Source organism: Microcebus murinus, unplaced genomic scaffold (assembly GCF_040939455.1).
Source record: "Microcebus murinus isolate Inina unplaced genomic scaffold, M.murinus_Inina_mat1.0 scaf023_hap2_Mmur4.0, whole genome shotgun sequence".
Lineage (NCBI taxonomy): Eukaryota > Metazoa > Chordata > Mammalia > Primates > Cheirogaleidae > Microcebus > Microcebus murinus.
In genome coordinates, this window is record NW_027438969.1 from 23,387 (window position 1) to 36,065 (window position 12,679).

Genomic DNA, 12,679 nt, shown 5'->3' on the forward strand with positions numbered 1-12,679 from the left:
TGGCGCGTGGACACCACGGAGTGCCATTGGGCTGTGAGGAGCAGCGGTGAGAGGGCGCCTCTCGTGTTCTCCTGGCCAGAGCTGGAACCCGTTCCAGTAAGCCAAGTATCCCAAGAATGGACACACGAGCGCCCCGTGAGCGCGCTCACCAGCAAATGGGTACGAACGGATGGACACCTAAGTGGACAGAGAGGAATCACCTTCATCATCGGGTGGGTGTCGGGCGGGTGGGGGGAGGGGAGGGGCATACACCTCCATTAGGAATGGGGTGGGTGCGCACCGACTGGGGGATGGGCGCACTTGAAGCTCTGACCCGAGGGGGGAGGCTGGGAGAGGGCAACGTACCCGACCTTAACATTGGTGCCCCCACAATACGCTGGAACAACATGAGAGGTAAATGAATAAGAACACAGGGGGGAGGGGGGCACGGGCAACACATGTCACCTGAATACTTGTACTCCCATCATCTGCTTGAAAAGAGAGAGAAAAGAAAATGCAATGAGAGAGGTAAGAGACACTTTTTAAAAATAACGACTCCAAAGAGAAAAGTAAAAGGAGGCCTGTGGAGCAGGTCTGGGTGTGACTCCGGATCCCCCAACATCAGCTGCCACCACCAAAGATTCCTACGTGGAGCCCATAGAACCCCAAAAGCAACGGGACGAGTTCTGGTCCCATACTCCCTCAAAATGACATCCTGGCCTCCTTCTGGAACTCCCTCCCCTCTCAGACTCTCAAGGTTTCCTCCAGCGTGTCGGTTCCCACAGAGCAGACCTTTGGTCTGAGACCTGACAGTCCAGATGCCACGCATGCTGCCGCGTGGCGGCGGTGTCGCGGCTTGGGACAAGAGGAGGCCCCACGGTGCGGGCTGGGGCGCCAGGCACCCCACGGCGGGCGCTGAGGGTGGGGGTGACCCCCACCCCGGGCCGCCGCCGCGCTCCCAGAAAGGGGACAGAACAAGAGGCAAAAAAAAAAAAAAAAGAAGAAGAAGAAGCCTACGGCACCCGGTATTCCCAGGCGGTCTTCTCCCATCCAAGTACTAACCAGGCCCGACCCTGCTTAGCTTCCGAGACCAGAGGAGACCGGGGGGCGTTCAGGGTGGTGTGGCCCTAGACGGCGGAGGGCGCCCCTGCCCCGCTCAAGATCCCAGCGTCTCTGCGCTTCCCCGCCGCCTCCTCCCGCCCCAGGCCCCGCGCCCGGCCGGGCCTGTTGAGTTCGCCGGCCGGGTCCGGCGGGCTCCGAGGGACGGGGGTGACGGGCCGGGCCGGGCGGCCGGGGCGGGGGGCTGTCTCTCTCTCCACACACACACACTCACACTCACTCACACTCACACAAGATGCGCCTCCACGGCTGGACCCGCCAAGGTGGAGCCCTCCCAGCCCCCCTCGTCTCCTCGCCTGGCCTCCTTCACCTACCCGCTGCCCACCCCCAGCGCGTCGCCGCCGCTGACTGCGCACGCGCGCACCGGCACCGGGCGCTCGCCCTTTGACCCCAGCCAGGGGCCGCCCTCCCCCACAACCCCTTTCAGCTGTGCCCCCCGCCCTGTGGGCGGGCTGCCGCCTATTCCCCCGGGCCAGGGCTGGGGCACAGCGCAAGGGGGAGGGGAGCGAGTGTATGGGGCATCTCTCTCTGGGGATGTGTCCCATGGGTGGGGTGGGGTGGGGTGGGGTGGCGTGGTTTGTGGGGCGCTGAAGAAATCAGTCCCCTCCATCTCCTACCTCTGGAAAACGCCCAAGCCCTTGGAGAACTGCCGGCACCGCGACCGTGGGGGCCGGGACCCTCCTCTGTGTCCTCCTGTGGCCCGGTCCAAGGGGCCTGGGCCTGGCCGGGGCTGCATTGGACCCCGACCACCCTGGCGTGTGGACTCGCTAAAAATCGGCGATTAGATATTGGATTCCAGCTTCCTTGAGGTCATTTCACTAATGAGTGCACCGGAAAGAGTTTCCTAATCCATCTGTGAGGGTGGCAACTGAAAGAGAATTTGAAAGCTGACAGAATAGGCGAGGGAAGGCATAGGAGATTTCCACACCCAGCAAGGAAGACTTTCCCGAAATGGAAGAAAGAAAGGAGCAAACAGAGACACCGGTAGCCCGCCCGGAAAAGAGTCTGCCCCTGAGAGAAAGTACCCTGACCAGGTTCTCCCGTGGGTGGGTGGCCAGCTAGCGGCATTCAGAAGAGCGAGGCCCGCAGTCTGTGCGGAAGACACCTGCACTCGGGTGTGTGTGGCGGCACGATTCACAAGCAGCTCCAGATGTTAAACCAAGGAGAAGCCAGGGAGTTCCCAACGCCCCAGGTGTCCTCAGCCCACGACTGGCTGCTGTGGGAATGCGAAGCCCGGCTCCTTGTCTCAGAGCGGGACAACCAGGAGGTGTGACGTACACCCCGGGGTTCCCAGGAGGATCAGGCTGAAGCTGGGACTTGGCCTCAAAGTGTCCCCTCGCATGGCCACCCCCTTCCCCTTCCTGCTCCTCTACTCCTGGTGCCCCTCCATCCAGGGGCCAGACCTTAAAGAGTCACCGCAAGAGAATCCTGGTCCCCAAGGAGCCTTCTGGGGGACCGGTGCTGAGAGAGGTTGTGGGCATGGCCCGCTGGGGCTCTGCCCGACCCAGGGCTGAGAGATGCAACCTCCCAGCTCTGGGTCCCTGCAGGAAGCGTTGGCAAGCACAGGGCCGGTCCTCCAAAGGCCCAGGTGCAGGGAGCCCAGGCCAAGCAGCCTGTGGAAGAAGCCACTTGCCCTGCCACCCCGGGAACACGGCTGCAGGCCCCGGCCCTTCCCACCTCCTCCTCCTCCTCCTCTTCCCCCCCCGCCCCCCCCCCCCCCGACATGGCACAGGGCTCAGAGACACCTCAGACTCTTGCTACCCAAAGTGCAAAGGGCATCAGTTGCTCCTCTAACCCCCCCCCCCGCCCAGCAGACCGCGTTGTCCAGCCAGCCCCCGGGCCTCCCTGGGGTGCCCAGCACAAAAGCGCAGACACCCACCGGACCCTCAATCTCAGCTTTCGGATGTTTTTGCCACTCTAAGGACCCGCAGGCCAGCTGGGCCTTCGGGCAGGACAGAGAGCCCCGGAATCCGACGTGGAGAGCTGCGTGTACGTCCCCATCAGGAGGCGGTCCCCACCTCCGCGACTCTCCCCTTGCGGGGAGCGGCAGCCGCAGGGCCTCAGGGAAGACACCAGGCTGGGTCCCCGCGGCACAGCGGGGGCCCCGCACGCGACTTAGGGACGGCTGCTGGAGACTGCTGCGGCCACCCTGCTGCCGGGTTTCTGGAGGGCTTCCTGGAAGCAGCGTCCACACCAAGCCCTTGGAAGGCCCAGGCGACGGAGGAGCCGGTCAGGCAGGGGCCGAGGACGGTGAGAGGCCGGACGGGCGGGAAGGAGCATGTCAGGCAGGGGCAGAGGACGGTGACAGGCCGGGCGGGAAGGAGCCGGTCAGGCGGGGGCCCGGGACAGTGACGGGCCTGGGCCTGGCCGGGGAGGAGTGCGTCAGGCAGGGGCAGAGGACACGGGCTGGGTAAGGGTTAGGGTGACAGTTAGGGCACAATTCACACAATCGCAAAGATGTGGAAGCGACCCGAGTGCCCATCCATCCAGGAGTGCATTAATAAAATGTGGCGCGTGGACACCACGGAGTGCCATTGGGCTGTGAGGAGCAGCGGTGAGAGGGCGCCTCTCGTGTTCTCCTGGCCAGAGCTGGAACCCGTTCCAGTAAGCCAAGTATCCCAAGAATGGACACACGAGCGCCCCGTGAGCGCGCTCACCAGCAAATGGGTACGAACGGATGGACACCTAAGTGGACAGAGAGGAATCACCTTCATCATCGGGTGGGTGTCGGGCGGGTGGGGGGAGGGGAGGGGCATACACCTCCATTAGGAATGGGGTGGGTGCGCACCGACTGGGGGATGGGCGCACTTGAAGCTCTGACCCGAGGGGGGAGGCTGGGAGAGGGCAACGTACCCGACCTTAACATTGGTGCCCCCACAATACGCTGGAACAACATGAGAGGTAAATGAATAAGAACACAGGGGGGAGGGGGGCACGGGCAACACATGTCACCTGAATACTTGTACTCCCATCATCTGCTTGAAAAGAGAGAGAAAAGAAAATGCAATGAGAGAGGTAAGAGACACTTTTTAAAAATAACGACTCCAAAGAGAAAAGTAAAAGGAGGCCTGTGGAGCAGGTCTGGGTGTGACTCCGGATCCCCCAACATCAGCTGCCACCACCAAAGATTCCTACGTGGAGCCCATAGAACCCCAAAAGCAACGGGACGAGTTCTGGTCCCATACTCCCTCAAAATGACATCCTGGCCTCCTTCTGGAACTCCCTCCCCTCTCAGACTCTCAAGGTTTCCTCCAGCGTGTCGGTTCCCACAGAGCAGACCTTTGGTCTGAGACCTGACAGTCCAGATGCCACGCATGCTGCCGCGTGGCGGCGGTGTCGCGGCTTGGGACAAGAGGAGGCCCCACGGTGCGGGCTGGGGCGCCAGGCACCCCACGGCGGGCGCTGAGGGTGGGGGTGACCCCCACCCCGGGCCGCCGCCGCGCTCCCAGAAAGGGGACAGAACAAGAGGCAAAAAAAAAAAAAAAAGAAGAAGAAGAAGCCTACGGCACCCGGTATTCCCAGGCGGTCTTCTCCCATCCAAGTACTAACCAGGCCCGACCCTGCTTAGCTTCCGAGACCAGAGGAGACCGGGGGGCGTTCAGGGTGGTGTGGCCCTAGACGGCGGAGGGCGCCCCTGCCCCGCTCAAGATCCCAGCGTCTCTGCGCTTCCCCGCCGCCTCCTCCCGCCCCAGGCCCCGCGCCCGGCCGGGCCTGTTGAGTTCGCCGGCCGGGTCCGGCGGGCTCCGAGGGACGGGGGTGACGGGCCGGGCCGGGCGGCCGGGGCGGGGGGCTGTCTCTCTCTCCACACACACACACTCACACTCACTCACACTCACACAAGATGCGCCTCCACGGCTGGACCCGCCAAGGTGGAGCCCTCCCAGCCCCCCTCGTCTCCTCGCCTGGCCTCCTTCACCTACCCGCTGCCCACCCCCAGCGCGTCGCCGCCGCTGACTGCGCACGCGCGCACCGGCACCGGGCGCTCGCCCTTTGACCCCAGCCAGGGGCCGCCCTCCCCCACAACCCCTTTCAGCTGTGCCCCCCGCCCTGTGGGCGGGCTGCCGCCTATTCCCCCGGGCCAGGGCTGGGGCACAGCGCAAGGGGGAGGGGAGCGAGTGTATGGGGCATCTCTCTCTGGGGATGTGTCCCATGGGTGGGGTGGGGTGGGGTGGGGTGGCGTGGTTTGTGGGGCGCTGAAGAAATCAGTCCCCTCCATCTCCTACCTCTGGAAAACGCCCAAGCCCTTGGAGAACTGCCGGCACCGCGACCGTGGGGGCCGGGACCCTCCTCTGTGTCCTCCTGTGGCCCGGTCCAAGGGGCCTGGGCCTGGCCGGGGCTGCATTGGACCCCGACCACCCTGGCGTGTGGACTCGCTAAAAATCGGCGATTAGATATTGGATTCCAGCTTCCTTGAGGTCATTTCACTAATGAGTGCACCGGAAAGAGTTTCCTAATCCATCTGTGAGGGTGGCAACTGAAAGAGAATTTGAAAGCTGACAGAATAGGCGAGGGAAGGCATAGGAGATTTCCACACCCAGCAAGGAAGACTTTCCCGAAATGGAAGAAAGAAAGGAGCAAACAGAGACACCGGTAGCCCGCCCGGAAAAGAGTCTGCCCCTGAGAGAAAGTACCCTGACCAGGTTCTCCCGTGGGTGGGTGGCCAGCTAGCGGCATTCAGAAGAGCGAGGCCCGCAGTCTGTGCGGAAGACACCTGCACTCGGGTGTGTGTGGCGGCACGATTCACAAGCAGCTCCAGATGTTAAACCAAGGAGAAGCCAGGGAGTTCCCAACGCCCCAGGTGTCCTCAGCCCACGACTGGCTGCTGTGGGAATGCGAAGCCCGGCTCCTTGTCTCAGAGCGGGACAACCAGGAGGTGTGACGTACACCCCGGGGTTCCCAGGAGGATCAGGCTGAAGCTGGGACTTGGCCTCAAAGTGTCCCCTCGCATGGCCACCCCCTTCCCCTTCCTGCTCCTCTACTCCTGGTGCCCCTCCATCCAGGGGCCAGACCTTAAAGAGTCACCGCAAGAGAATCCTGGTCCCCAAGGAGCCTTCTGGGGGACCGGTGCTGAGAGAGGTTGTGGGCATGGCCCGCTGGGGCTCTGCCCGACCCAGGGCTGAGAGATGCAACCTCCCAGCTCTGGGTCCCTGCAGGAAGCGTTGGCAAGCACAGGGCCGGTCCTCCAAAGGCCCAGGTGCAGGGAGCCCAGGCCAAGCAGCCTGTGGAAGAAGCCACTTGCCCTACCACCCCGGGAACACGGCTGCAGGCCCCGGCCCTTCCCACCTCCTCCTCCTCCTCCTCTTCCCCCCCCCGCCCCCCCCCGACATGGCACAGGGCTCAGAGACACCTCAGACTCTTGCTACCCAAAGTGCAAAGGGCATCAGTTGCTCCTCTAACCCCCCCCCCCCGCCCAGCAGACCGCGTTGTCCAGCCAGCCCCCGGGCCTCCCTGGGGTGCCCAGCACAAAAGCGCAGACACCCACCGGACCCTCAATCTCAGCTTTCGGATGTTTTTGCCACTCTAAGGACCCGCAGGCCAGCTGGGCCTTCGGGCAGGACAGAGAGCCCCGGAATCCGACGTGGAGAGCTGCGTGTACGTCCCCATCAGGAGGCGGTCCCCACCTCCGCGACTCTCCCCTTGCGGGGAGCGGCAGCCGCAGGGCCTCAGGGAAGACACCAGGCTGGGTCCCCGCGGCACAGCGGGGGCCCCGCACGCGACTTAGGGACGGCTGCTGGAGACTGCTGCGGCCACCCTGCTGCCGGGTTTCTGGAGGGCTTCCTGGAAGCAGCGTCCACACCAAGCCCTTGGAAGGCCCAGGCGACGGAGGAGCCGGTCAGGCAGGGGCCGAGGACGGTGAGAGGCCGGACGGGCGGGAAGGAGCATGTCAGGCAGGGGCAGAGGACGGTGACAGGCCGGGCGGGAAGGAGCCGGTCAGGCGGGGGCCCGGGACAGTGACGGGCCTGGGCCTGGCCGGGGAGGAGTGCGTCAGGCAGGGGCAGAGGACACGGGCTGGGTAAGGGTTAGGGTGACAGTTAGGGCACAATTCACACAATCGCAAAGATGTGGAAGCGACCCGAGTGCCCATCCATCCAGGAGTGCATTAATAAAATGTGGCGCGTGGACACCACGGAGTGCCATTGGGCTGTGAGGAGCAGCGGTGAGAGGGCGCCTCTCGTGTTCTCCTGGCCAGAGCTGGAACCCGTTCCAGTAAGCCAAGTATCCCAAGAATGGACACACGAGCGCCCCGTGAGCGCGCTCACCAGCAAATGGGTACGAACGGATGGACACCTAAGTGGACAGAGAGGAATCACCTTCATCATCGGGTGGGTGTCGGGCGGGTGGGGGGAGGGGAGGGGCATACACCTCCATTAGGAATGGGGTGGGTGCGCACCGACTGGGGGATGGGCGCACTTGAAGCTCTGACCCGAGGGGGGAGGCTGGGAGAGGGCAACGTACCCGACCTTAACATTGGTGCCCCCACAATACGCTGGAACAACATGAGAGGTAAATGAATAAGAACACAGGGGGGAGGGGGGCACGGGCAACACATGTCACCTGAATACTTGTACTCCCATCATCTGCTTGAAAAGAGAGAGAAAAGAAAATGCAATGAGAGAGGTAAGAGACACTTTTTAAAAATAACGACTCCAAAGAGAAAAGTAAAAGGAGGCCTGTGGAGCAGGTCTGGGTGTGACTCCGGATCCCCCAACATCAGCTGCCACCACCAAAGATTCCTACGTGGAGCCCATAGAACCCCAAAAGCAACGGGACGAGTTCTGGTCCCATACTCCCTCAAAATGACATCCTGGCCTCCTTCTGGAACTCCCTCCCCTCTCAGACTCTCAAGGTTTCCTCCAGCGTGTCGGTTCCCACAGAGCAGACCTTTGGTCTGAGACCTGACAGTCCAGATGCCACGCATGCTGCCGCGTGGCGGCGGTGTCGCGGCTTGGGACAAGAGGAGGCCCCACGGTGCGGGCTGGGGCGCCAGGCACCCCACGGCGGGCGCTGAGGGTGGGGGTGACCCCCACCCCGGGCCGCCGCCGCGCTCCCAGAAAGGGGACAGAACAAGAGGCAAAAAAAAAAAAAAAAAGAAGAAGAAGAAGCCTACGGCACCCGGTATTCCCAGGCGGTCTTCTCCCATCCAAGTACTAACCAGGCCCGACCCTGCTTAGCTTCCGAGACCAGAGGAGACCGGGGGGCGTTCAGGGTGGTGTGGCCCTAGACGGCGGAGGGCGCCCCTGCCCCGCTCAAGATCCCAGCGTCTCTGCGCTTCCCCGCCGCCTCCTCCCGCCCCAGGCCCCGCGCCCGGCCGGGCCTGTTGAGTTCGCCGGCCGGGTCCGGCGGGCTCCGAGGGACGGGGGTGACGGGCCGGGCCGGGCGGCCGGGGCGGGGGGCTGTCTCTCTCTCCACACACACACACTCACACTCACTCACACTCACACAAGATGCGCCTCCACGGCTGGACCCGCCAAGGTGGAGCCCTCCCAGCCCCCCTCGTCTCCTCGCCTGGCCTCCTTCACCTACCCGCTGCCCACCCCCAGCGCGTCGCCGCCGCTGACTGCGCACGCGCGCACCGGCACCGGGCGCTCGCCCTTTGACCCCAGCCAGGGGCCGCCCTCCCCCACAACCCCTTTCAGCTGTGCCCCCCGCCCTGTGGGCGGGCTGCCGCCTATTCCCCCGGGCCAGGGCTGGGGCACAGCGCAAGGGGGAGGGGAGCGAGTGTATGGGGCATCTCTCTCTGGGGATGTGTCCCATGGGTGGGGTGGGGTGGGGTGGGGTGGCGTGGTTTGTGGGGCGCTGAAGAAATCAGTCCCCTCCATCTCCTACCTCTGGAAAACGCCCAAGCCCTTGGAGAACTGCCGGCACCGCGACCGTGGGGGCCGGGACCCTCCTCTGTGTCCTCCTGTGGCCCGGTCCAAGGGGCCTGGGCCTGGCCGGGGCTGCATTGGACCCCGACCACCCTGGCGTGTGGACTCGCTAAAAATCGGCGATTAGATATTGGATTCCAGCTTCCTTGAGGTCATTTCACTAATGAGTGCACCGGAAAGAGTTTCCTAATCCATCTGTGAGGGTGGCAACTGAAAGAGAATTTGAAAGCTGACAGAATAGGCGAGGGAAGGCATAGGAGATTTCCACACCCAGCAAGGAAGACTTTCCCGAAATGGAAGAAAGAAAGGAGCAAACAGAGACACCGGTAGCCCGCCCGGAAAAGAGTCTGCCCCTGAGAGAAAGTACCCTGACCAGGTTCACCCGTGGGTGGGTGGCCAGCTAGCGGCATTCAGAAGAGCGAGGCCCGCAGTCTGTGCGGAAGACACCTGCACTCGGGTGTGTGTGGCGGCACGATTCACAAGCAGCTCCAGATGTTAAACCAAGGAGAAGCCAGGGAGTTCCCAACGCCCCAGGTGTCCTCAGCCCACGACTGGCTGCTGTGGGAATGCGAAGCCCGGCTCCTTGTCTCAGAGCGGGACAACCAGGAGGTGTGACGTACACCCCGGGGTTCCCAGGAGGATCAGGCTGAAGCTGGGACTTGGCCTCAAAGTGTCCCCTCGCATGGCCACCCCCTTCCCCTTCCTGCTCCTCTACTCCTGGTGCCCCTCCATCCAGGGGCCAGACCTTAAAGAGTCACCGCAAGAGAATCCTGGTCCCCAAGGAGCCTTCTGGGGGACCGGTGCTGAGAGAGGTTGTGGGCATGGCCCGCTGGGGCTCTGCCCGACCCAGGGCTGAGAGATGCAACCTCCCAGCTCTGGGTCCCTGCAGGAAGCGTTGGCAAGCACAGGGCCGGTCCTCCAAAGGCCCAGGTGCAGGGAGCCCAGGCCAAGCAGCCTGTGGAAGAAGCCACTTGCCCTGCCACCCCGGGAACACGGCTGCAGGCCCCGGCCCTTCCCACCTCCTCCTCCTCCTCCTCTTCCCCCCCCCCGCCCCCCCCCGACATGGCACAGGGCTCAGAGACACCTCAGACTCTTGCTACCCAAAGTGCAAAGGGCATCAGTTGCTCCTCTAACCCCCCCCCCCCGCCCAGCAGACCGCGTTGTCCAGCCAGCCCCCGGGCCTCCCTGGGGTGCCCAGCACAAAAGCGCAGACACCCACCGGACCCTCAATCTCAGCTTTCGGATGTTTTTGCCACTCTAAGGACCCGCAGGCCAGCTGGGCCTTCGGGCAGGACAGAGAGCCCCGGAATCCGACGTGGAGAGCTGCGTGTACGTCCCCATCAGGAGGCGGTCCCCACCTCCGCGACTCTCCCCTTGCGGGGAGCGGCAGCCGCAGGGCCTCAGGGAAGACACCAGGCTGGGTCCCCGCGGCACAGCGGGGGCCCCGCACGCGACTTAGGGACGGCTGCTGGAGACTGCTGCGGCCACCCTGCTGCCGGGTTTCTGGAGGGCTTCCTGGAAGCAGCGTCCACACCAAGCCCTTGGAAGGCCCAGGCGACGGAGGAGCCGGTCAGGCAGGGGCCGAGGACGGTGAGAGGCCGGACGGGCGGGAAGGAGCATGTCAGGCAGGGGCAGAGGACGGTGACAGGCCGGGCGGGAAGGAGCCGGTCAGGCGGGGGCCCGGGACAGTGACGGGCCTGGGCCTGGCCGGGGAGGAGTGCGTCAGGCAGGGGCAGAGGACACGGGCTGGGTAAGGGTTAGGGTGACAGTTAGGGCACAATTCACACAATCGCAAAGATGTGGAAGCGACCCGAGTGCCCATCCATCCAGGAGTGCATTAATAAAATGTGGCGCGTGGACACCACGGAGTGCCATTGGGCTGTGAGGAGCAGCGGTGAGAGGGCGCCTCTCGTGTTCTCCTGGCCAGAGCTGGAACCCGTTCCAGTAAGCCAAGTATCCCAAGAATGGACACACGAGCGCCCCGTGAGCGCGCTCACCAGCAAATGGGTACGAACGGATGGACACCTAAGTGGACAGAGAGGAATCACCTTCATCATCGGGTGGGTGTCGGGCGGGTGGGGGGAGGGGAGGGGCATACACCTCCATTAGGAATGGGGTGGGTGCGCACCGACTGGGGGATGGGCGCACTTGAAGCTCTGACCCGAGGGGGGAGGCTGGGAGAGGGCAACGTACCCGACCTTAACATTGGTGCCCCCACAATACGCTGGAACAACATGAGAGGTAAATGAATAAGAACACAGGGGGGAGGGGGGCACGGGCAACACATGTCACCTGAATACTTGTACTCCCATCATCTGCTTGAAAAGAGAGAGAAAAGAAAATGCAATGAGAGAGGTAAGAGACACTTTTTAAAAATAACGACTCCAAAGAGAAAAGTAAAAGGAGGCCTGTGGAGCAGGTCTGGGTGTGACTCCGGATCCCCCAACATCAGCTGCCACCACCAAAGATTCCTACGTGGAGCCCATAGAACCCCAAAAGCAACGGGACGAGTTCTGGTCCCATACTCCCTCAAAATGACATCCTGGCCTCCTTCTGGAACTCCCTCCCCTCTCAGACTCTCAAGGTTTCCTCCAGCGTGTCGGTTCCCACAGAGCAGACCTTTGGTCTGAGACCTGACAGTCCAGATGCCACGCATGCTGCCGCGTGGCGGCGGTGTCGCGGCTTGGGACAAGAGGAGGCCCCACGGTGCGGGCTGGGGCGCCAGGCACCCCACGGCGGGCGCTGAGGGTGGGGGTGACCCCCACCCCGGGCCGCCGCCGCGCTCCCAGAAAGGGGACAGAACAAGAGGCAAAAAAAAAAAAAAAAAGAAGAAGAAGAAGCCTACGGCACCCGGTATTCCCAGGCGGTCTTCTCCCATCCAAGTACTAACCAGGCCCGACCCTGCTTAGCTTCCGAGACCAGAGGAGACCGGGGGGCGTTCAGGGTGGTGTGGCCCTAGACGGCGGAGGGCGCCCCTGCCCCGCTCAAGATCCCAGCGTCTCTGCGCTTCCCCGCCGCCTCCTCCCGCCCCAGGCCCCGCGCCCGGCCGGGCCTGTTGAGTTCGCCGGCCGGGTCCGGCGGGCTCCGAGGGACGGGGGTGACGGGCCGGGCCGGGCGGCCGGGGCGGGGGGCTGTCTCTCTCTCCACACACACACACTCACACTCACTCACACTCACACAAGATGCGCCTCCACGGCTGGACCCGCCAAGGTGGAGCCCTCCCAGCCCCCCTCGTCTCCTCGCCTGGCCTCCTTCACCTACCCGCTGCCCACCCCCAGCGCGTCGCCGCCGCTGACTGCGCACGCGCGCACCGGCACCGGGCGCTCGCCCTTTGACCCCAGCCAGGGGCCGCCCTCCCCCACAACCCCTTTCAGCTGTGCCCCCCGCCCTGTGGGCGGGCTGCCGCCTATTCCCCCGGGCCAGGGCTGGGGCACAGCGCAAGGGGGAGGGGAGCGAGTGTATGGGGCATCTCTCTCTGGGGATGTGTCCCATGGGTGGGGTGGGGTGGGGTGGGGTGGCGTGGTTTGTGGGGCGCTGAAGAAATCAGTCCCCTCCATCTCCTACCTCTGGAAAACGCCCAAGCCCTTGGAGAACTGCCGGCACCGCGACCGTGGGGGCCGGGACCCTCCTCTGTGTCCTCCTGTGGCCCGGTCCAAGGGGCCTGGGCCTGGCCGGGGCTGCATTGGACCCCGACCACCCTGGCGTGTGGACTC

At 64.1% G+C, this 12,679-nt stretch overlaps 4 pseudogenes; all 4 read right to left on the reverse strand.

Annotated features, from left to right (window-relative positions):
• Positions 1-989: 989 nt before the first annotated feature.
• LOC142867921 (uncharacterized) lies at positions 990-1,112 on the reverse strand (annotated as a pseudogene).
• A 3,483-nt stretch (positions 1,113-4,595) lies between these two features.
• LOC142867922 (uncharacterized) lies at positions 4,596-4,718 on the reverse strand (annotated as a pseudogene).
• Positions 4,719-8,199: 3,481 nt separating this feature from the next.
• On the reverse strand, positions 8,200-8,322 carry LOC142867923 (uncharacterized; annotated as a pseudogene).
• A 3,482-nt stretch (positions 8,323-11,804) lies between these two features.
• Positions 11,805-11,927, reverse strand: LOC142867924 (uncharacterized; annotated as a pseudogene).
• Between the last annotated feature and the right edge of the window lie 752 nt (positions 11,928-12,679).